Here is a 24,981-nt window from a genome sequence, read left to right on the forward strand (position 1 = left end):
CCGACAAGCAGCCTATCATTGGGGGCCTTGGTATCTACTGCGGCATTGGCGGGTAAGACTTTCAGCAAAACCGCAACTTTAAACGTTTCGCTACTTCCATCACCAAAGCCCCCTTCCCTGGTGACAGCGGGGCTCTCTCTATCTGACCAATCTCTCACATCCCTCTGCACCAACCTTCATCCCCCGGTGAGTTGCTTTCCTCACCCCTTACGAGGGGAAAAGCTTTAGAACGAAGAAGGGTGACTGCCTTGGGGAATCTGGCATGCTTACATCCTGGATCTTCGCCATTTGTCTTCGGCTCCAAGACCTCTAATAAGCATGTGCTTTCTGTTTGGCCGCTGGCAGAGCAGGGCCAGCTGGAAGTAACACCCCACCTATGCACTGCGCAACTCCGCAAAAGTTCTTCAAACGGGCCCCCTAATTTATGACACCCAAACCCTGACTGCACGGGGCTGTGGAGCGGAGGTTGACATATATACGAAGACAAAAAAAGCTGGTCTTAAGGTTACAGCTGGTCTGTTGGGCGACTCCTTCGACCTTAATTAGATGCAAAAAGATCCAAAATGTAAACCGGGATCAATAACCCCTCTATTGCTGATATTCAATGATCTGTCGCAAATCACTGGACCGACGGTAAGCCACAAAGAAACCTGTCAAAAATAGTAAAGAAAATATGCAAAAGCATAAAAGAAGATCCAGGACATTGCGCCTTATTTTAGGTGATTGTAAATGTATTTTAATATTTTTTCTCAAAAAAGTTGCCCTTATAATATTACACGTGTTTCGGCCTCTGCCGGCCTTTTTCAAATTAGGGCTAATATGTTAAACCACACTGGGGCTCACTGTCTTCTTATTCACGAAAAATGTATTGGGTCGACAAGGCTGAAACACGTGTATGGGGTTGCTGTAGGTACTCTTGTTCAGAGAGGAATTGCCATGTGGGCGGGACAAAGACTGATATGCAAATGGATATTTCCCATCTGTGAATGGTACAGTGAGCAAAAAGCAGATGGCTGCGAACTCTCAATGTGGTTAACAACCACTGAACAGGTTATCATGCCTTGTTCTTCCGAGAGAGGGGCGCCTGCTACCTTTGTTGAACCACTAACAACATGAATGAGTCTCTGAACCCACGGGGCTCTTGGCCTAGCGAACATCTCATGGGAACCTTCACTCCTGGTTCTGTTCAAAAGCAGTCGGTTATCAGCCTGGGACAGGACCACCATAAGGTGAAAGCAATGTTCGGGTGCGAACCATTCATCTACTCCTGAGCGAACGGAAAGCAGGAAGACTACTCCTGGGGACGCTGATTTGTCCCAGTTCCGGTCAAATGATTGGCAGACAAGCCCATTTAAGTCTGGACTCGGATCAAATTATCTACAACAAACAACCCTCTAAGTTTGTAAGAAACAGGCAATCACTGTCTTCTCCAGGATTGAACTTCTCTAATGCAAATATGGCTGAGCACGGGTCTTGTCCAGAGCAATTGAACGCGTCGACAAAAAATAAACCTGATCTACTAACAATGATGTCGACGATTACCATAGCTCTGGCCCCATTCACAAAACTCTATGAAAATCTAAATGATACACTAAAGGACCACACAACTTTACTAGTAATGATGCACAGGAAACATGTTTTTCTGGAGGGTTTTGTAATGGAAACTGAGCAAAGAACTCAACTAAACAATCATTTAAGCCCTCAAAACAGTATCGATGTGCAGTTTAATAACGCCAGACATCCTGCGAGATTCACTCAAGCATCGCAGACACAAAACATCCTGCACCAACTGGACTTAACAGAGGAAACAGTAAGTCCAGCTCATAAGCACCTCAAAGCCCAGACGATGGGGGCTCCACTAGACCCTCCTAAAAAGAAACGAGGAGCCTGTGTAATTTTAGAACATGAAGCAGACGAAATTCAAACGAGGCCAGCACTTTTGGGGAACCCGTAATTCCAGCTTTTGCAATTTTCGAACAGAAGAAAACACTGTCTAGTCGGGGGAGGGAGGAGGGGTGTCCAGACGGCGAAGCAGTCACCTATTATCAGCAATCAATCAAGGTATAAGGCCTTAACCAACCAACCTCCTAACATCAGCAAGGACCCCCCGAAACCTACTCCAAGAAAGAACTTATCGAGGAGTTCAACCCCCCCATGTGTACCTTCTGTAGTGCTGGTTCCAGTGGATACAGAGCAGGCACCAGCTGTCTGTGCAAGTCCCACTCTCCAAACCCTAATGGACCTTATGACATACTCGATGGAAGGGCAAGACTGTGAGCACATTACGGGGGATGAGACTAGGAGGTCATGAGCTCACATGGTAAGGGAGGGTCTTCCACCTGTCTCACCGTTAAGGGTCAGCAAATCTCTGCCGTTCTATACTCTATCAGAGAAGAGGAGAAAAGCAGTGACCCACTTCAATCCAAGACCCGAAAATCTTCCATTAACCCAGACATTGGCTGAAGTTCGGACCACCTTCGGTAACAGAAAAAACACTCAGGAGAGTAAGCCTTGGCTTGACAAGGCCTAACCGCCAAAATCCATAATTTCTGGAAAACTGGATGTAGAACCTAGCAAGTCCTTTAACAGAAATCCGTCCTCATCTTGGCCCAGAACAAGAACAACTAAGAGCCTTCAGGAACAAAGTGAGGCAAAGGTCATGATTGCCAAGCCACAAAATCGTCAGTCACTTGTCATAGGAACACAAAACCCGAAAGATCGCTGGCTGAAATTGGAGAGAATCCTCAATAAGGATGACAAATCAATCCTTAATAGAAGAACGGTGATGGATTTACTCCAATGTATTCCGAATTTAAGACAACTATCATCAAAAGACCTGTGGATTATTGAAATTGGAGACGAACAGCGTACAGACTCAATTGTCCTACACATCATCTCTCCTGTGGTCAACGGTATGTTGATGGATGTGGCCGAAAGTTTTCTGATGCTGGGCTTTGACCTAACCCTTGTAAAGGACATGGAGACAGAGAATCCATACCCATTACAGTGCGCACCAGCGAAGATAGAGCCCAGAACAGTAGGCTCGGAAAGCAGTACTGTAATTCGAGGAGTTTGGAAGGAAAAATCTGCCGTAAAATTCCTGGACGAGTTAAAGAAGGGGAGAGTCCCAGAAGGTTTACGTCCAATGTTGAACGTTAACATTGACCCAGATCAGAGCACGCACCAAGTCAACAAAACAAGATTGGCGCACCAAGTTGCGACAGTAAGAGGGAAAATAACAGACTGGTTCCGGCTGCCAAGAGCTCTTACGCTTCATGAACAACTCTAGCCACCCAAGCAGCCTTCACTCCCCCTTCAAAAGATCTTACAGAAACCTAGGGATTTTCCATGGAATACACAAATAAAAATGGTATAGAGGGTTCTCAGACCTTACCAGAACCAGCGACATCAACCTGGACGAGTACGATCTTTTGTGCCTTCAAGAAACCTGGTTATGTGAGTTACCTTCCTACCAACTTCAGGTTTGTTAAAGACTGTTAAATCCGGTAGTTCGCTAAACCTGTAGAGGAATGATTATCCCCCCTCCCTCTAACTGAATGTAGTGGAGATAGACCCCCTCCCCCTTAAACCAAGCGTAGATAACTTGGTGGGGTGATCTATGCCTTCGAATGTGCAGAAAACTAGAATTATAGTGCTTCGCAGCAAAGCGCTTTAAAAACCAATTTATATTTATAAGGTCAGAATGTCAAGATATGACCAGAAATAGGGTAATCCACCATTTTGTGATAGGTTAGGCAGAGTCAGGCAATTCCTAAAATGGTGGATTGCTGTGAGTCATGATGACACCGGTGGGGATCTTTTTTTTATAAGAGTTCATGAAAAAGACAAAGGAGGGGGCCAGGAGTGGCTAGAACCAGTTTAGACTAGGCTTGAGTGGCAGATGGGCCAGTCGAGTGGCAGAGAGGTCAGCCAATCACAAAGTAGAAATAGGAACAGCTCATTGATCATGCTGTATGAGTAAACAAATAGGAGATAGGAAGGGGTTGTCTTTGTGACCAAACCATTAGCTTACCTGCCTAGGACTGTATATAAGGCTGGGTAAACTTAGCAATTTGAGCAGAGTCTTGAGGTGTCCAAGATGTATGATGTGTATCGCCTGCTGGAAGAAAATAAACTGATGACTTCTGAAACCTGCCTCAGTCTCCTGCTTGCTCCAGAGTCTACCTTTTTGACCCCAAGAGATGCCAAGGCCCAGCAGATGGGGGTTTTGGGACCCTCATGAACAAACCTGATTGAGACTGTTTCACTCAGTGCTTCGTCTCGGAAACCAGCAAAATTGGTACTAATCAATTGTTACTGGAACCCGGCCATGACTTCTACCGAGTCTTTCATCGACCAGACCTCACAACTGATCGACGATGCCTACATAAACCAGCAGACGCAATACGTGGTCTTATGTGGCAAACTAAATACACCTTGCATAAAAGCTGACCCCCAGTACCAAGGCAACGCCCATGAGTTGCCAACTGGGGATCTCTTATGGCATCTAAGGACATGCATATGTTGACTATTACCATCAAGGGGGACCTCAGGCAACATGGGAGAGTGGAGATCATTCCTAGATAATAGATTAGATCTATATATCAAGAAATGTCCTCCCTTTTGTCACGACATTTAAAGTGGTCAGGACACAAAACAGTGACATCACATGTTATATCTGGAATGGGCAGCCACTACATCTAGCAATCGACAAAAGATGCCGGTGGCCATATCAGTCTGCAATCGATGTTGCAGATTAAAATTCTTAAATAACAAAAACTCTCTTTGGACTTTGTACAAGCAGGATCTAAAGTGGTCTACATTCCCCTCCTTGACCAATTCTGCGTCAGGTCCAGAAAGAGTGTTCAACAGTCCTCCAGTTGTCCACATACATTCAACGGTGGTCGGTCAAAAAACCGAAAACAAAATATCGAATCACAAAAATATCGAATCCAAAATCTCGAAAAAAAAAAATCTCAAATTATTTATTTATTTATTTATATGTATTTGTGGGTTGAGGTAAGTATAAAAAAAGGGTAAAATAAAAAAAAAAATAAAAAAGGGGGGTTGGGGGGGAACCCCCCCATTTCGAAATAAAAACGTATTAAAAAAAAAATTCGAGATTTTTGTTTTCAATATTTTGGATTCGAGATTTTTGTTTTCGATATTTTGTAATTCGGTTTTTTCACTATAAACCACATTCAACGCCACACTTGTGAAACGAAGAAAACTCATGAGGAAGTTCATCAGAGTGGCCAAAAAATTGAAACAACTTGGTGATATAGATAATGCTTGCACCGTAAAAAGGAAATGCACCCATTGGTTGCACTCCCATAGCTTACTAATGTATCAAAAAGATGCTGAGATAATGCGAAGGGCACTCTGTGGTAAGAAAACAAGGGACTATGGAGTGCAATTTTGTATGTTTCCGCAGCTGCATGTTGTTTTACTTTGCTTTTGCCCATCTATAACTATCCCTGGGTTCATGCGTCAACCTGGGGATGTGCTTGGATGTATAGTGTTTCCCTTGTCTTTGGTTGTACAGTGTATTATTGCAAGTCCCCAGTCTGGAACTGTGTGTCCTAGGCAGTGTTGCCCCAGCATTCTGTGGTTTTTGGGGGACACAGTGTGGGGTTGGTGTGTCTTCCAGCCTCTCTATTTTCAATTCAGCATTCTATTGTTTTTAGGGGACACAAGGTGGAGTTGATATATCATTCAACCTCACTGTTTATAGATGGTGTTCCATAAATGTACTTGTCCATGATACAATCTTTCTTTATGGTAAAAGTAGTTCCTCATTGAGTCCAGTCCTGTGGGTCCTTACATTGTGGATCCACCATGCTTTCTTGTAAAGGAGCAGCCTGTTTGTATTTGATGAGTCTTTCATTTTATCAATGATCCACCACAATATATTGTTCGCTTAGTGCTGATGCGAGATGTAGTGCTCAACCAATGGCTCTGACTGTGTCCTGCAGCGAATTTTCGAGCGGTGTTCCCCAATGCTCTTGTTGGTTAGCCTGCTGGTCTTTCCGACATACTTTGTGCTGCAGGGGCATTGTATACAATAGATGGTGTTTGGTGTTTTGCAGTTCGTAAAGCATTTGAGTTCCCATTGGCTGTCTTCCATTGTGAACGATGTCATTTTCCTCATAAATCTGCATGATGTGCAGTTGCCGCATAGGTGATGCCCTGTTAGCTGTCTTAATTTCCACAATGTGCTGTTCGCTGTTCTTTTCAGGAATTCGGAATATGTTAGGTATTCTTTGAGATTTTTTGATCTTTTCAATGCCATTCTCGGCAGTGGTTCGTCTGATAGTGCCAGCTTTATCAGGGGCCAATATTTCGTAGCCATTGCTCTTAGTGTTGGTGTGCTTTGGCTATATGTGGTTGCACAAGTCATTTTAGGGTGTTCATCGCATTCTATTATTTTAGGTGTTAAAAGGGTTTCCCTTGGTGTGAATCTTACTCTCTCCTGTGAATGATTCAATAATTTTTGGGAGTAACCCCTGGCCTTTAGTCTCTCAATGAGTGATGCTGCATGCGTCTTAAAATCATTGAGAGAGGAGCAGTTACTATGTACCCTCAAATATTGACCATACGGGGAGTGGGTGGAATCTCTTATATTCTAGCAGGGGGTTCCTATACGTTTATTTTCTGAAGAAGGTGCATTGTAAGGTTCCCACTTGTTGGAAGATGTTCAAATGAGAGAAGTGGATCGGGCTTGGATGCCAGCTAAATATAAATTTGATGTTAGGATCTTGCTCATTGACCTACTGCCAGAATTCGTTTTGGGCTGTCTCGCTGCCTTTCCATATGAAGATTATATCATCAATAAACCGCCTCCAATGGTGAATGTTGGCTCCAAACGGGTTCAAAATTGAGTAGATAAAGTTCTCCTCAAAGTCTGCCATATAGAGAATTGCAAGGCTTGGGGCAAATGTTGAAACCATTGCGGTGCCATTTATCTGTTGATAAAATGCATAAATGAATTTAACATTTATTTTTGTTCGGGCTATTTGGAGGATCTCAATGATGAATTCCACTGGAACCCAGCTTTGTCGGTCATGAGAGTTCAGTTGTGTGTGTGCACATTCCAGTGCCTGTTCTTGTGGAATGCTGGTATACAGAGCTGTTATGTCCATTCTTACCAACAATTCCTTAGTTTGACTAAAGAATGCCCCCTCAAAACTATTTATTGTTGTTACGTTCACCTGGCTCCCACAGGGGCGTCGATCTGAACTGGACAGCTGCAGTCTCCACCAATGTGACGCGTAGTGCCGAGATGACGGACTGGACTGGCCCACCTTGCTTCGTTTGCTTGGCCTGTAGGAGTATTCTTCTGCAAATGGAGAAAGGGAATTAACCACCCGTGGAGTTGAGCGTTAACCCCCCACCCCGCTGTTCTCCCCACTGATCACCTTTGATGTCCCCTATTATAGTCTCACCTGATGGTTTGGAAAGATGTGCTCTCCATCCTGCATTGAGCGCAGGGGCGCGTAGATAACCAGTTGCTTCACTGGTTCGAAGGAATTGGTGAGTTCCAGAACAATATTGACTCTGAGATTTCAGGCAAGACGCCGTAAGTATGTAGTTCGTAAGAGTTCAAATGTCTGACTTTCACTCTTGTCCGATTCCTTGCAGGTTGCAGCTTGACCCTAGCGAAGAGTATCTCGTGGCAACCGGTAATATTCAGGTAAGGATTTGTATTATCCGACACAGTTCGATAAAATAATGTCAGTATGTAACCTGTTGCTTTCTCCCTTATTCAGGTGCTGAGAGAAAGTATGAAGTCTCGGGGAATAATGCCTCCGGCGGTAAAATTAGGTAAGTCTATTGTGGTGAGGAGGTTTCCCCTTGTTTGTCCCTTTGTTTCACCTTGCTGTCCTTTTGTTCCCCTTAGGGGCTGGGGTACGGCGAGGATGCGGTGGAGGCTGTGCCGACCCGTGAAGAGGAATAGTACCCCCGGTGGTAAAATCAGGTAAGTCTATGGGCGGTAACTAATATTGCCTCTGTTTATTCCCTTGGCTCACCTTGCTGTTCTTGTATTTCCCTTAGGTGCCGGAGTGCGACGAGAACGTGCTGAAGGATGCGGTGGATAGTGAAGATGCTGCCAAGGCCGGTGAGTTCAGCGCGGCGCTGCAGCAGGCGAGGCGACGTGCATAAAATAACTTCTTTCTTCCAGCTCGAAGGCGGGGTGGATCGGGAATTCAGGTAAGGATCAAAGGTATTGCTCTTGTTCTAACCTTTTCTCCTTCTTTCTCCCTTTTTCTAGGCGCTCCAGACTCGAGGCGGGCGTGGCAGAAGACTGGATGCAGACTTGCAGGCACAGTGAGCGTTACGCTGCTGGATGCAGAATAACGCGAAGCATGTGCTGCTCTTCGGGCGTGGTTTAAATAGCCTCCAAAGTAGTCCCAGGTAAGTATTCCTCCCCGACCCCACCCGAGTAAAAAATAGTCCCAAGGTAAAGTAGTCCCTTTCAAGCCTCTTTTGGCTTGGAGCTCTTGCAGCATGGTCTGCATCAGGTAAGTTTGCAGCATGGTCTGCATCAGGTAAGTTTTAATCTATGAGCCTGGCGCCTATGGCGCCAGGACTGACTCTCCATATGAGCCTGGCGCCATAGACGCCAGGACTGCACCCAAATGGCCCCTAGCAGGGGTTGTTGGGTTTGCTTGGAATAACTTGGTGCCTGCTTCCGGGGCTGCTGGACTTGATCTGGATCCGCCATGCTGTCCCTCAGGTATGGTCTTGCCAAAATACTGGACAGTGTCAGAAAGTAGTCTATGCATTTGGTTTTCAAAGCTTCATTCCATACCTGCCTGAGGAAGTGAAGACATTCCACGTAAGCTTGCAAATATGAAAAATAAATGACTTTGATAGCCTAATTAAGGTATCGACTCGTTTTCTTCTGGATCAGCATTCTTTTCAACCCTTGGCTAACACAGTACAAGTGACTTGTGTTTGGTAATTGTATGTATTCTGTGTTTTGGTATGCTTCTTTTCAAACTGAGTTTGAATAATATATGTAATTATAGACAATACTGCTGCTCATTAGACATTGGGCCTCATTGCAACCCAGGCGTTAAGGGGTTAACAGCGCCGTAAAAGGTGTCGGCGCCGTTAAACCCTTAACGCCTGATTACGAGGTCCCTTTGCGGGTGGCACTTTAACGCCTGCTTTTAGCAGGCATTAAAAAACCAACCCACAAAGGGACCTAGGAGCTAATTACAGTGCCGTAATTAGCGCCTTCCCCAGTCCCATTGAGCCCTATGGGGCAAAAATGGAAATGGGGAAGGGCCATGGCGGCATGGGGAATTACCGCCCCGCCAACCTTGGAATGGGGCGGTATTTCCCCATTCGACAATGGCGGACTTGTTACAACACCAGCACCAACCATGGTGCTAATAGCGCCATGGTTTAGCGCCGGGGTTGTAATGAGGGCCATTGTAGGATTTGATCAATATTAAAATGATATTAATGTAAGAATGTTGATTAATCCCATGTGGACAATTGTTCTGTAGATATTAGATTGGTGATAAACTAGACACCTTGAAAAGAGCTAACAAAACATTGTACGTTGGAGGAAGCCAAATTACTGAAGGATACATTGGCATGCCCAATAAACTGCAAATGCTACCACAGGGCCATGGCATGGAGAAAAAACATGTTCTTCCAAAATTGAAAAACATCGTTCCAGTGCACAACCAAAGAGGTTTTCAAAATCTATAGAACTGAAAACCCTCAACAAAGCATGTACTGTCCCAAACATTCTGAAATACCAGTAAACATGCCAGCAGAGGTTTTCCATACAAAAATCTCCATAGTACAATAACTTGTTGAACACCAGAAAATGTCTAACTGTGCCCAGTCAGAGACCTCTATCGGACCCTCTGAATCCTCAGAATTCCAAATCATAATGAACAAAAAGCTAAAAATGTCAGCACAACAATATGACCCATGCCCAGAAAATATGATTAAGGAACACATAACTACTGTAGCCAAATGTTTGACTGACAGAATTCCATATACCGCCTCTTTAACAACTGTCGATAATACCCCATGCTAAAATCAGCCATAATAACACAGCACCTAAGAAAAGTCAAATGCATATCCTGAAATCTCAGAAAACTACCTTCCAATAGCCAACATCGCTTTCATTACTCAAAGACTGAACAAACATAGCCACTACCCAATTAACTACCTACAGCAGAGAGAACACACTCATCCATAAATTCCAGCCTGGTGTCCAACTAACTATGAGAAGAGAAACTAATCTTATCTTAATGACGGATACATCACTCAAATCTTTAGATAAACACATTCTTACATCTGTTTTACACCTGAAACTTTCAGCTGCACATGATACTGTCAACCTTCTAACCCTAACGCAAAGATTTCAAACCCAGATGTGCATTAATGGAACAACCGTTGAAGAGACTACATTGTTAGGGGCATTTAAATTAACTTGTGACGTCCCAGAAGGATCCATCATCTTCCATGGTTATTTAAGATTTACTTTAAAACCTTGGTTGTCCTGATAGAAACTTTTATCCAGACGTACCAACTTTATCCAGAGTTCCTGCTAAATCTGGACCTAAACATTAACGACCAACTCATCACTGACCACCTGTAAATAGTCCAGGATGTAACCATCGACAATAACCTTGGTCTAATTGCTAAAAAGATAGGGATCATATTATTGGGTCTCCAGAACCTTAACACATTACCATTTCAATGGCCCATTCTGATGGGCTTAACCTCTTCCAAACAGCAAGCAAAATCTAGTCGTAGTTTTCAATAACCAAATTTCTTTCAAAAACTCATATCAACTTTGTGGCTAAAACATCCCAATTGCAAATACATAGTCTAAGGGAAATTGTGCCCTATCCCAAAATTACTGCAAACAATTGACGTTACCAAATTATTAACACTCTCATGACTTGATTACTATAACTGTCATTATCTGGGGCTGAACAAATAATAGCTGCAGCAAATAAAATTCATCCAAAATAAAGCCTGTGGAGGCTAGTGAGGTGAGCCCCCTCCGCACGACACTCCCTAGGGGTCCAGTGAAGTGGGACCTCACCGGGAGAGACTCGGGAGAATGAGACAATAAATGGGATCTTGTCACTTCTCCCCAGAGGGGATCCCCTCCCTGTGAGGCTAGGAAGGTGAGGTGTAGAGTAACCTCTTAAGAACCAGACCCAAAAATGACAATCCGCTAGGGTAAAAGGCTTGGTGCACTCTTTTTTGAGAAGAACAAGAGCTTTATTTTGTATACAAAAAGCAAAATGGGACGACATGTTCACTGCGGTAGAGCTTCTCTCTGTCTTCTTCAAGGGAAAGAGCATATTAGAACTTCAAAAATAGTCATTCATGACGTGTTCAATATAGAGTGTTCAACCCCCAGCCTCGTTGACTACCGCCTATTTACATGCTAAAAATCACATATAGACCCCTAGTTTATTGGTTGCATCTTCTCTGGCTCCAATGTCTTCACACGTGGGTGACGATCTCTTCACCTTGTGTCACTGTAAAGGTTTTGGTTAGGTTTCTGAAAACACTGCCCAGGCCTGAGACTTAATCACGTGATGTGCACTTGGCGTGCAACATGAGCTCAGCAGATAACTTCGCGGTCAGTCTGGTCCTTGCAAATAAAGCATCCTTTTTCTCATCCCAGACACGCAGGGGCAACCCTCATGCCTCCCAGTCGAAACCTTCCAAGAATTGGCATCATCCTTTGCTTTCCCTGGTACAAATCACATACTTTGTTGTCTTCTGCCCCCCTCCCCCAATTAGGTACCCCTCGCAAGGGGCAGTCTTGGGTTTCCTGCAGGTCCCACTGATCACTCCAAATAGTAAAGGATTTAGGAGTTTTGCTCATTGGTATCTGGTGGTTCATTTTCCTGAGGGCGCTAGTGTCCTAAATCTCTGCTTGTGTTTTGACAGCTCAAGAGCCCTGCCCTCGCTCCCATGGGTCTGTCCTTCACAACCGGCTGCAGCCCTTGCTCGTGGTAGGCCATTCCTTTCTAATTTCGCAAAGCTCTGACAAGATGTATCTATGTGTGTGTTTGTGTTCCCTAACTTGCCTGCGGTGGGGGAGAAATTTTCAACCACAAGGCCTCGTTGTTTTGTGCTCCCAACACAGCCTGCGTGGATTCAGGCCTACCTCCGAATATGGTGTCAAAGATGCATTCTTTATATACATATATCGTGCACATGCAAGGTATCCACCCAGCATTCTATAAAGCATGTTAGTTGTTGTCTCATAAAGTCCTATAATATGCATGCCCTGTGGCATCCGCCTATACCTGCAAGTATCCCCTCTGCCCCCTGTACCTGCTTGTGTATTTCCCACGTATTAGTACATTCTCCGCAGTCAGAATCATTTGGAAGGAGCTGGGATCTGAACGTGCATCTTATCATTGCTCCCTTTAGTTAATCCTCCAGTAACTTGTCATATATCGCCCTTGGAAAGTATGGCGCAGATGGGCGATATGGAAGAAGGACTAGACTCCGAGTAACTGCAAGGTGCGGTCTAGTCTTTCTGTTGTACTGCCTACAAGTACCGGAAAATGGAGAACACCTGTGCGTTGCAACTTTCTTGCTGCCGACTTGAGTACACCTCGCTTGTGCTCTGCCTCCAGTGGTTACTCTGTGTTTCCTGTGTCTTCCTTACCTGTTAATCTGCCCGTGTCTTTCCGTTACCGCTGTTCGCGGTTCCTACTCCCGTATGTTCCGCTTTCCTGTCTGTTATCTGCTTCCGCTGCTTTACGCGCTCTGCGCTGCCTTCTAATACTCACACCTGCTTCAGCGTCTTATTTTCCATCGGACACCTTTTTGCTGGGAACTCTTCGTTGTCCAAGTTCTTTGGAGTACTGTACTGTTTGTGCTGTTCCGCACTGGACCGTAATACCTATTCACAAAGAACACTTACTAGTGCATGCTGGTTATTGAAGTACGGACACACGCCAACAACTTCCTGCCAGCTACAGCTACATAATCTTCCAGGGTTTTTCGGCAAGGCTTTTCCCTGGTTTGGAGTGGGCTCCCCGGAGTTCCCCGCTGCCGGGTTAATTGCTTATAGGCAAGGTGGCCTCCGGGGGATCTCGCTCCTATTTCGTCAAACAGAAGAATAAGATCGTCAAGACAAAGACAAAGACAGCCTGGAGGGAAAAGCCGGAAAGCTCATCAGACGAATCCGTAAAGACCCCAACAGAATCATCAGGTGAGGAGTGAGCTAGTGGGAAGGAAAGTGCGAGTGGCAAATCTACAGATTCTGAGAGATTGCAACGCCTAGAGAAGATGGCTAGTCTTGAACAGTATCAGGAGATGGTTAACGCCATACAAGCTCTGAGGGTTGAAGTACAAACCCTACAAACTGATAATGCCGCATTGAGGCAACAGAGAGAAGATTACAGAGGAGAACTACCTCCTTTATCCCTACCTTGCGGTAAATATGAGGGAAACCCTAGGAAATTGAAGGAGTTTCTGGATGCCTGCACAATACACTATACTTTTCGGCCCAAGACATACGAGTTGGATCGAACAAGAGTGGGTTTTCTAATTTCGAACTTAGCTGGTAATGCCCTAGCCTGGGCCACCCCACTAGTGACAAACTCAGACCCAGCGTTAAATAACTATGGTGCCTTTGTAACACGTTTCAAAGAAAGATTCGAGAGGCCTGAAGTCTTATTCTCCACCTTTGAAAACCTATTAGACATACGTCAAGGAAACTCAGACATACAGACATATGTTACCTGTTTTCAGAAGGTGGCAAGTGAAGCAGGTTGGCCCGAAACGGCGCAGCAGGCAATTTTCCGTCGGGGTCTGCATGAAGACATAAAGGACGAACTGGCCAGAGTAGCCAGACCTGCTTCATTTCAGGAACTCGTGTCATTGGTATTACAGATAGAATTCCGCATGTCGGAAAGGAAAGCTGAGAAGAGGAAGCCCCGGTCTTTAGTACCTTTCACTAGCCTACCCTCAGTACCTGAAAGGATTCAACACGAAGAACCAATGCAGATAGGAACTGCAAGAGGACCACTTACAGCCAACGAACGGAAGAGACGCAAGGATCTTGGACTTTGCATGTATTGTGGGTCCAACACACATTTGTTGCGAAATTGCCCAGAAGTACCTCCCAGAAAGCAGGGAAACGAAAGACCCCAACCTTGAACAGGGATAAGGAAGGGGAGACATCTATGCATCCCTGTGCTAATGCTCAGCCAGCTTTGATCAGCAATAACACACTGATGGTGGTTAAGATTACATTAGACTGGCACTCTACTAAACCTATTGAATGTTTAGCCATGCTGGACTGTGGAGCTGCTGGTAACTTCGTAGATGATAAGTGGGCTAATGAACACCACATGCCTCGACGTCCTAAGATCAAACCGATTCCAGTAGAAGGAGTGGATGGCACACCTTTGACTTCCGGACCCATTTGTCAGGAAACACAGGAATTACGGGTCAGAGTGTCAAATCATTCTGAGTACCTATCTTTCGATCTCATTCGAGCAGCTCATTTTCCAGTCATATTAGGCATACCATGGCTCAGAAAACACAACCCGGCAATTGACTGGCAACTTAACACAGTAGAGTTCAGATCCACGTATTGTGCTCAACAGTGTTTGACTAATGAACCCGCTTTGTCCTGTGTTCTTCCAACAATACAAAATACCGTCCTCAGTGTCAATGCAATTCCCATCCAGTACCTGGAATATGAGGACGTGTTCTTAGACACCCAACCGAGGAATCTTCCTCCTCATCGAAAAGAAGACTGCAAGATCGAACTAATTCCGGAGGCTGAAGTACCCTTTGGAAGGATGTTCCCTTTATCTTTACCTGAAAAGGAGGCATTGAGGGATTACCTGTCAACCAACCTACATAATGGCCTCATACGGGAATCCTCATCGTCAGCAGGGGCATCTCTTTTTTTTATCTCGAAAAAAGGAACCACAGAACTAAGACCCTGCATCGATTACCGGGGTTTGAACAGTCTGACTATACGAGACAGGTATCCTATGCCCTTAATGAAAGACATTATTGAGGCAGTCCAAGGAGCACATCTCTTTACCAAATTAGATCTTCGAGGAGCTTATCACCTACTTCGTATTCGTGAAGGGGACGAATGGAAGACAGCTTTCAGGACTCCTCTGGGACACTACGAGTACAGGGTTATGCCCTTTGGTTTGGTAAATGCACCGTCCCAGTTTCAACGCTTCATGGACAAGATATTTGCAGACATGTTGTATTCCTCTGTTGTGGTTTATTTGGACGACATTCTCATATTCTCTAATACTCTGACTGAACATCGTCAACACGTCAAAGAAGTTCTCCACAGATTAAGACACAATAGTCTATTGGCCAAACCTGATAAATGTGTTTTTGAAGTTACTACAGTACCCTACTTAGGATTCATCCTCTCTGAAGATCGGGTACAGATGGATCCAGCCAAAACTCATGCTATAACCCAGTGGTCCACACCCAATTCAGTTAAAGATATACAAAGGTTTTTGGGACTTGCAAACTTTTATCGCAAGTTTATACCAAACTTTTCAGACATCATCCTTCCTATTACTAATCTCCTTAAAAAGGGAGTCAAGTTTCTCTGGGACCAGAAGACGGATCTGGCATTTCAAAGGCTTAAGGAAGCATTTGTGACAGCACCTATCCTGAGACAACCGGACCAATCCTTACCATTTATTGTGGAGACCGATGCTTCAGGAGGAGCGATTGGAGCTGCTTTGTTACAAAAGAAAGAAGACGGGTTGGAACACCCTATAGCTTATTATTCCAGAACCCTTAGTCCCAGTGAACGAAATTACTCAGTGCTGGAAAGAGAACTTCTGGCCATAAGACAGGCCTGCGAGGAGTGGAGACACTTACTACAAGGAGCAGTGTGTCCTTTCCAAGTTCGTACAGATCACCAGAATTTAAAGGTGTTACAGAAAATGGAATGCCGAAATTCCAGACATGCCAGATGGGCCTATTTTTTTTCTCAATTTGATTTTGTAATCACCTATTTACCAGGAAAGGATAACTCATTAGCAGATGCCCTTTCCCGCAGTCAAGTGAGTGACTGTGGAGGATATCAAGGTCCAGAAATTCTTCTAGCAGGGAAAAAGTTCATCAATATGGTTAACACGTTCCTTCAACAAGTACAGAAAGCCCAAGAGAGTAACAGAAAGATAGACGACTATGGTATTACCCAAAAAGGAAATCTGGCGTTTATGAAAAATGCTTTATTTTTACCCACTCAGGATCTACAAGAACAGGCCATGGCTTGGTGTCACGACATCCCATCAGCAGGACACAAGGGTCAACTTGCCACCATGGAATTGGTGTCTAGACAGTTTTGGTGGCCTACCATGAAAAAAGACATCAAAGAATATGTGGCTACGTGCCCCATATGTGCTCAGAATAAATATGCTTATTGTAAGCCATTAGGCTTACTTCAACAGGACGTTCTACCAGATGGGCCATGGCAACACATTTCCACAGACTTTATTGTAGACCTTCCAGTTTCCAATGGACATACGGCCATAATGGTCACTGTGGATTCATTCAGTAAACTAGCGCATTTTTCACCATTGAAAGGTCTACCGACAGCAAGTATCACTGCGGAGGTGTTTCTGAAAGACGTGGTTAGGCTACATGGTCTTCCGCAATCCATAGTCTCGGATAGAGGCTCACAATTCACTTCGAAGTTTTGGACTGCCTTGTGCAAAACCCTGGGTATAAGAAGATCACTGTCATCAGGATTCCACCCTGAGAGCAATGGGCAGACAGAACGTCTTAATGCAACATTGGAACAATACATTAGGTGCTTTTGTAATCAGGAGCAAAATGACTGGTTTCACCTACTTCCTATGGCAGAATTCTCTTATAATAATACAAGACATTCCTCGACAGGCATGAGTCCTTTTTTCTGTACCTACGGTGTTCATCCCAGACACATTCCTCTGTTTGGTCCGGTGTCTACTAACATTCCCTCTGTGGATCATCTTTTGGACACCTTTCAGTCTCTTCACAAAAACACCAAGTCTAATCTTGAGACCTCCCGTATAGAGAACAAGAAGTGGGCTGATCTTAAGCGAAGACCCAATCCACAATGGGACATTGGTACCAAGGTATGGTTATCTACCAAGTTTTTGCCCAGATGGGTACATCAAGGAAAGTTTTCTCCCCGTTTTATCGGACCTTTCAAGATTACTGCCAAGATCAATCCAGTTGCCTTTCGATTGGCTCTTCCTGCAAAACTCCAAAGGATACATCCAGTGTTTCACACCTCTTTACTAAAGGAATATGTGGAAGATCCTCGAAAAAGAAGGAAGAGAGGAACCGGTAACCTACCCATTGAAACATCGAAGGAGTATGAAGTATCCAGATTATTGGATTCAAGATACAAGAAAGGCACCTTACAGTATCTAGTATTATGGAAAGGATACCCAAGATCAGAAAGTTCATGGGAACCGGTCAGTCACATCTCTGCAGCCCAACTCATCCGAAGGTTTCATCGACTACACCCGGGTAAACCGGGAGGAGGACCGCTGAGAAGGGGTCATACTGTTTTATATCGCCCTTGGAAAGTATGGAGCAGATGGGCGATATGGAAGAAGGACTAGACTCCGAGTAACTGCAAGGTGCGGTCTAGTCTTTCTGTTGTACTGCCTACAAGTACCGGAAAATGGAGAACACCTGTGCGTTGCAACTTTCTTGCTGCCGACTTGAGTACACCTCGCTTGTGCTCTGCCTCCAGTGGTTACTCTGTGTTTCCTGTGTCTTCCTTACCTGTTAATCTGCCCGTGTCTTTCCGTTACCGCTGTTCGCGGTTCCTACTCCCGTATGTTCCGCTTTCCTGTCTGTTATCTGCTTCCGCTGCTTTACGCGCTCTGCGCTGCCTTCTAATACTCACACCTGCTTCAGCGTCTTATTTTCCATCGGACACCTTTTTGCTGGGAACTCTTCGTTGTCCAAGTTCTTTGGAGTACTGTACTGTTTGTGCTGTTCCGCACTGGACCGTAATACCTATTCACAAAGAACACTTACTAGTGCATGCTGGTTATTGAAGTACGGACACACGCCAACAACTTCCTGCCAGCTACAGCTACATAATCTTCCAGGGTTTTTCGGCAAGGCTTTTCCCTGGTTTGGAGTGGGCTCCCCGGAGTTCCCCGCTGCCGGGTTAATTGCTTATAGGCAAGGTGGCCTCCGGGGGATCTCGCTCCTATTTCGTCAAACAGAAGAATAAGATCGTCAAGACAAAGACAGCCTGGAGGGAAAAGCCGGAAAGCTCATCAGACGAATCCGTAAAGACCCCAACAGAATCATCAGGTGAGGAGTGGGCTAGTGGGAAGGAAAGTGCGAGTGGCAAATCTACAGATTCTGAGATAACTAACCTCTCCTTCTCTCTCTCTCTATCTGCTACATCCTAAAGGACCCACACCCTACATACATGGTACATGTGAGATAAATGCACCCTCGTCACCCGCTAGGCCAACACAGTGCTCTGTGTAGTTCTCCGGGACTGTTGGGGGTGAAGTCAGGATCCTGGGGGATGCATTGGTTGTTCAAGTCTAACCATACGTCATTTATTTGGGTCCTCCATCTGAACTTGCCCATTATTTGTACCTGGGAGAGCTCCTCCTGCCTCGATAGTAACCATCATCATTGCACTGTTTGGGATAGTCTTGGCACAGTATCAAATCATCATTTGGCACATGCAAAACAACACCAACAGGAGCACCATGATCAGACCCATATTTTCATCACTGCGCCAAGCCATGTCAGTGCCCACGAGAATAGCTTGTCGAACCAATCTTCAGCCTGGATCCCTGCCTCAATTTCCATGCCGGTTTTCAACTTTTGCAGGACCCCTATAATATGTGTCAGGGACCCATTTTCTGCATTGTTTGGGGGACAGTATGTGCAGCAAGACAGTCCTATTTGTTTTACATACGCCCCCTCCATCTCTGTCAGAAGGTCCAGGATGTACGGGTTCGAGAGTGTCACTAAACGGATCGCATTCAGCTTGCTCTTGACTGCATTCAAACCTTGTTCGGTATCATTTGCCAGCTGGATCCTCTCCCACCTAACAATCTGGAGCCATTTGGCATTCGCTGCGGCCTGTACCCCTGGCATCAGAAGGAGGGAAAAAACACTTCCGTCTTGGTACACAGGCAGTATTTGTCTGGGATAGCTTTGAACAATTTGGACGAATCTTCAGACAGATAATTCGATCTCTTCCTTCTCATCTTTAGTGAGCGCTTCTTACTTCTCACCCACGTGGGTTGTGTTGGAACTTGATTCTGTTGCTCTATGACAGGCTTAAATGCAATTGTTAGATGAGCTTCAGGCACCACGAGAATAGCTCATTGCAATGCTTTTAGTGCACATGCGACTCGCCAGGATGGTGGGAGATGCAGGTATGCTTGCTGGACGCATACCCAGTAGAGATCCATGAGGGCTGCTGTTCCTCTTACGAGATCTGGAATGAAGTGTTTTATTACATTTGATATTCGTGTCAAAAGGAACTGTTTCATGCCCTCAAAAAGAAAACTCATTATCTTCTGCTGCTTGGACCTTCACTGGAACTTCTTGTGTCTCAATCCATGGCAGTTTCAAAACATACATAGCCCATATTGTGAAAAAGATCTTATTGATATTCCATTTCACTTCTCCGAACCCTGCTAAACCCCACTGCCGCACAGCTCACCCCTGCCTTATCCCATCGGTTTTTACAGGTCGCCAGCAAAAGTAGCCTTACATTCATTGGATGTCAAGCAAGTGTTAAAATACTACATTGATCAAACTCGATCCTTCCAGAACTCAACCCAGCACTTTCTAGCATATGGACTGACTAAGAAAGGCAATACGCTTTCAAAGCAAAGCATAGCAAGATTGATTTCTTCTGCCATTGCATTCTGTTATAAATCATCGGGGAAGCCTCTCCATGTGCCCCCACATGCACACTCCACAAGAGCAACAGTGACCCTGGCGGCTTGGTGGTCGGGGGTACTGATCGCAGACATCTGCCGAGCGGCTACCTGTTTGGTACCACATACATTCACAAGGCACTTCTACCCGGAGAAGCAAAACACTGAGGATGTGCAAGCAGGGAGAGTGGTCCTGCAGCACCTGTTTCAATAAGGTTCAATATGGTTTGGCAATGGGAAATGTACTGGCTTTACCTTCATACACCTCCAACTATTGTGTACTGCTATGTAATCTATTCATAGCATGTGAATCTATGAAAGATTCAATGCTGGAGAAGGAGAAAGTGTCTTATCTGTAATTCCTGTTCTCTAGCATTGGTATCTTTCATAGATTTGCATGCGCCCTCCTCCCACCCTGTTTGGTAAAAAACATATTTGCCCTCTGGGTGGTGATCACCACGGGGTCAGAATCTGAAGGGGAGAGGAGGAGGATGGACTAGTCTCTAGCTACTTTGGGTCCCATTGGCTGTGACTAAAACCACCCATAACAAGGGTGCTAGACTAGACATTCAAGGTTTCTCTTGCTTTTAGCAAGGGGAAATCAAATAGGTAACTGCGGATTCCCAGCCTGATGCCAGGGAATATTCATAGCATGTGAATCTATGAAAAATACCAATGCTGGAGAACAGGAGTTACAGGTAAGAAACATTCTCCTTCTTTGCTGTAAAACCTGCAGGCTGTGGCAGGTGTTGCCAAAGGGGTAGAACTTAATATCTGACAGGCAGGATACAGGGACGCCTTTTGGGGCCCGCCAGCAATAGTGTCATGATATGATATGATAGGTTATTTATAACGCGCTTAATACTCAGAGGTTTCTAATTGCGGACCCTGGGATCGAACCTGTGTTTCTCTGCGTCATCTTGTTTCCAAGGCGAGTATGTTACCTCACGATACAGTGGTTTTTCAGTGGCCCGGCCCATTCTTTGCTCTTTGTCTTGGACCAACTCTCTGAAGAGGTGTCACCTCTTGGACAGTATGATGGTTTCTGAGCTACTGTTGCACCCGTCCTGTGCTCAAGGGTTCCCTCCACTGCTTTATTGAGCAATACCTCTAGTTCCCCCACTTGCAGTAGTGGTTATTTCTTGTCTTAGTGCACCTAAGTATTCTCCCTTCTATTGGGGAAACATATGGGCACGATTTGTTCCCCATTACCTGCATTTAGAAAGACCTTTTTATTTGGGATGGTGGCCTTGCTGCTTTCACTAGGCTTTGACTAACAGCCTGTAGCTAACTCCACTCTTACTGCAACAGGGTTTTGGAATGTGACTAGGAGCGTAGGTCAGCAGCCCTCTGATTATAGCCTGTTCCTCCACCCTGGCTTTTCCTACATTGTGGATCCACTTGCATAATCTTGTCTAAACCTCAAATATCTTGTGGGGTCTTGTGCTTATGGGTAATAGGCGACAATCCCTTGTATTGTTACAACATATCTCCCAATTTTCTTAAACCTGTCTTGTTTCCTTGGCTTGAAGAACCCGAGACTCATTCTCCCCCTCTACGAACTTCCCGTTAAAAGAATGGTGAGGTGAACACCTACTGTACACAGTGGATACACTCAAAACAAAAACCTGAAAATCCTAAAGCAAAACATGTTGGGATGGGATGAAATGAAATACGTGATACCTGATCTGAAGGGCTTTTTGCCCTGAGTCTTACGTCCATTCCCTAGTGTAAAGCCCCATTGTCTGGGTGTCAACCCAATGTCGATATTCATCAATTCACTCTGAGTCCCAGGGTCATTATAGTGCCACAGTACACTTTTTATTTGAAGTCTTTGCCTTGGTTTGGCGCTCCAAAGCAGTCAATGCCCTTGCCTTAATCTGTGTCTTTGTGTTGGCACTTCTTCACCTTTTGGATGATGAGATGGCCTCTGATCCGCTGTCTCGCCTCTTGTGCTCTCAGGGATTCACTCAATTGCTTTACTGGGCAATACATGGAATACCCCTCTTGCCCTAGGCTTCCTTCCTTGCCTTGTTGCAGATAGGTATTATCCTCTTCTATCAGGTGACATGTGTAATATTTACTCCCCCTGCTTGGGTCTTGCAATGCTTCTTAGTACATCAGATAGGTATTATCCCCTTCTATCACGTTACATGGGTAATATTTGCTTCCCCTGCCTGGGTCTTGCTATGCTTCATCAAACATCAGGGATTTCAGGAGGCAGGCTTTGGCCGAGGTCTGTGGGTCTCTTACTATAGCCCAATCCCACCAAACTAGATTTTCCTAAGCTTTGGATCCATTGTCATAGCCACCTCCCTTTGTCACTCTCTGTCTCAGGTTGACCCTCTTTGATTGGCCAACACAGGTTCTGCTTTCTGCTGCTTCTTCTGCTTGTCATTTTCTCACTATCTGGCCTTTTTGCCTTGGCCAACACAGGTTCTGCTCTACTGCTTCTCCCACCTGCCCTTCTCTCACTATTTGGCCCTTTTGGCATGGGCAACATGCTTTCTGCTTTCCTGCATCCGGGCTGACCTTATCTCACAAGCAAGCCCCTTTGCTTTGGCCAACCCAAGTTCTGCATTGCTGCTTCTCTTGCCCATCTTTCTTTCACCATTTTGACTTTTGCAACTCACGTTCTGTTTTGTTGCTTCTCCTGGTTGTGTTTGTCTCGCTATCAGGTAATTTTAGCTCGGGCAGCAGAGTTTCTGAAGTTCTGAATCTCCTCCACTGGCTGCAACATACCTCTCTGGCTGGTGACCTTGTCACAGCATGGACACATCCTCATAATAGTAAGGAACATTAGAAGGCATTAGTGTATGAAATTATGGCCTCCTAGTCCACTGCAGGAGGCAAACGTTGAAAAGACGACTAAGACAATGATGAAGCTCTATGACAAATTAAGGGCACATGTCTGTTGTAAACCCCCGTAGTATGCTTTAGAGCACTCTACTTACTCCAGACTACATTTTTTTTTTTAAATAATGTTTTCCAGAAGCCTCCGAGACCAATGCATCTCTGCTCATCTGAAGGATCTCTGACGCTCCCATTCTGCTTAGCAGTTATAATAGGATTTGTGCAGACTGATTCCTTCTGCTTTATCTCTAGCCACCATTCAGTAAGAAGAATGATCAAATTCATGCAATTATATTTCATTGACATGTGTCCAATAATCTCATCAAATCTTCAAACAATATTTTCCATGACATAACATTTCATTCCAGGTCTTGCAATTGGTTATCATTGCCTTATCCTCAAATACTTGGTCAAACAAAAAAATATATTTTCATGTCATCAATTGTTAATTCCTTGTTTGTTCCCCTCAAGAACCTTAATTTAACAACAATTTTGAAAACACATGAACAATCAATCATTGAACATTAGCAATAGGAATCCCTCCTGAAGAACCATCTGGAAAGATGGGGAAACACGTGTAGAGGGGAACAAACATTGTCACATTAGAGAGCAGTATCATACAGAATTTAGGATGGGCAGGTTACTAAACGATTCACGAATGGAAAATAAAATATATTGTGCTCCTCAATTAATTGTAAGTATAGAGATATATTGATTCAACATTAATAAACTGCACTGCGTGGTGTCAGATCTGTTGCCAGGCCTGAGGCCTCTGGGCGCGGATAGCTTTGTAGCTATGGCTGTCGAGTGGCAGAGAGGTCAGCCAATCACAAAGTAGAAATAGGAACAGCTCATTGATCATGCTGTATGAGTAAACATATCAGAGATAGGAAGGGGTTGTCTTTGTGACCAAACCATTAGCTCACCTCCCTAGGACTGTATATAAGGCTGGGTAAATTTAGCAATTTGAGCAGAGTTCCTGAGGTGTCCAAGATGTATGATGTGTATCGCCTGCTGGAAGAAAATAAACTGATGACTTCTGAAACCTGCCTCAGTCTCCTGCTTGCTCCAAAGTCTACCTTTTTGACCCCAAGGGATGGCAAGGCTCAGCAGATGGGGGTTTTGGGACCCTCATGAACAAACCGGATTGAGACTGTTCCACTCAGTGCTTCGTCTCGGAAACCAACAAAATTGGTATTAATCAATCGTTACTGGAACCCGGCCATGACTTCTACAGAGTCTTTCATCGACCAGACCTCAGAACTGATCGATGATGCCTACATAAACCAGCAGACACAATACACGATCATATGTGGCGAACTAAATACACCTTGCATAAAAGCTGACCCCCAGTACCAAGGCAACGCCCACGAGTTGCCAACTGGGGATCTCTTATGGCATCTAAGGACATGCATATGTTGACTATTACCATCAAGGGGGATATTCCACCTCAGGCAACATGGGAGACTGGCGATCATTCCTCGATAATAGATTATATCTATATATCAAGAAATGTCCTCCCTTTTGTCACGACATTTAAAGTGGTCAGGACGCAAAACAGTGACATCACATGTTATATCTGGAATGGGCAGCCACTACATCTAGCGAGCGACAAAATATGCCTGTGGCCGTATCAGTCTGCAATCGAGGTTGCACATTAAAACTCTTAAATAACAACATAAAAAAACTCTCTTTGGACTTTGTACAAGCAGGATCTAAAGTGGACTACATTCCCCTCCTTGAAGAATTCCGTGTCAGGTCCAGAAAGAGTGTTCAACAGTCCTCCACATGCATTCAACGCCACACTTGTGAAACGAAGAAAACTCATGAGGAAGTTCATCAGAGTGGCCAAAAAATCGAAACAACTTGGTGATCTAGCTAATGCTTGCACCGTAAAAAGGAAATACACCCATTGGTTGCACTCCCATAGATTACTAACGTATCAAAAAGATGCTGAGACAATGCAAAGGGCCCTCTGTGGTAAGAAAACAAGGGACATTTGGTCATTGGTAAGACCAGTGGGCAGTACGCCCGGTGTGGAACAGGTGAACCCCATAAGTGAGCACCGATGGATCCAACATTTCGTCAACGTATACGCTGAAAAAGAGAATATGGTAACAACTCGACTATCACCTAACAGTCAGCCCTCTATCCTACTGCATTCTCTGTTCTCTGTCTTTGTAGTGCGTGG

This window comes from Ambystoma mexicanum, chromosome 9 (assembly GCF_040938575.1).
Source record: "Ambystoma mexicanum isolate Mex_15411 chromosome 9, UKY_AmexF1_1, whole genome shotgun sequence".
Lineage (NCBI taxonomy): Eukaryota > Metazoa > Chordata > Amphibia > Caudata > Ambystomatidae > Ambystoma > Ambystoma mexicanum.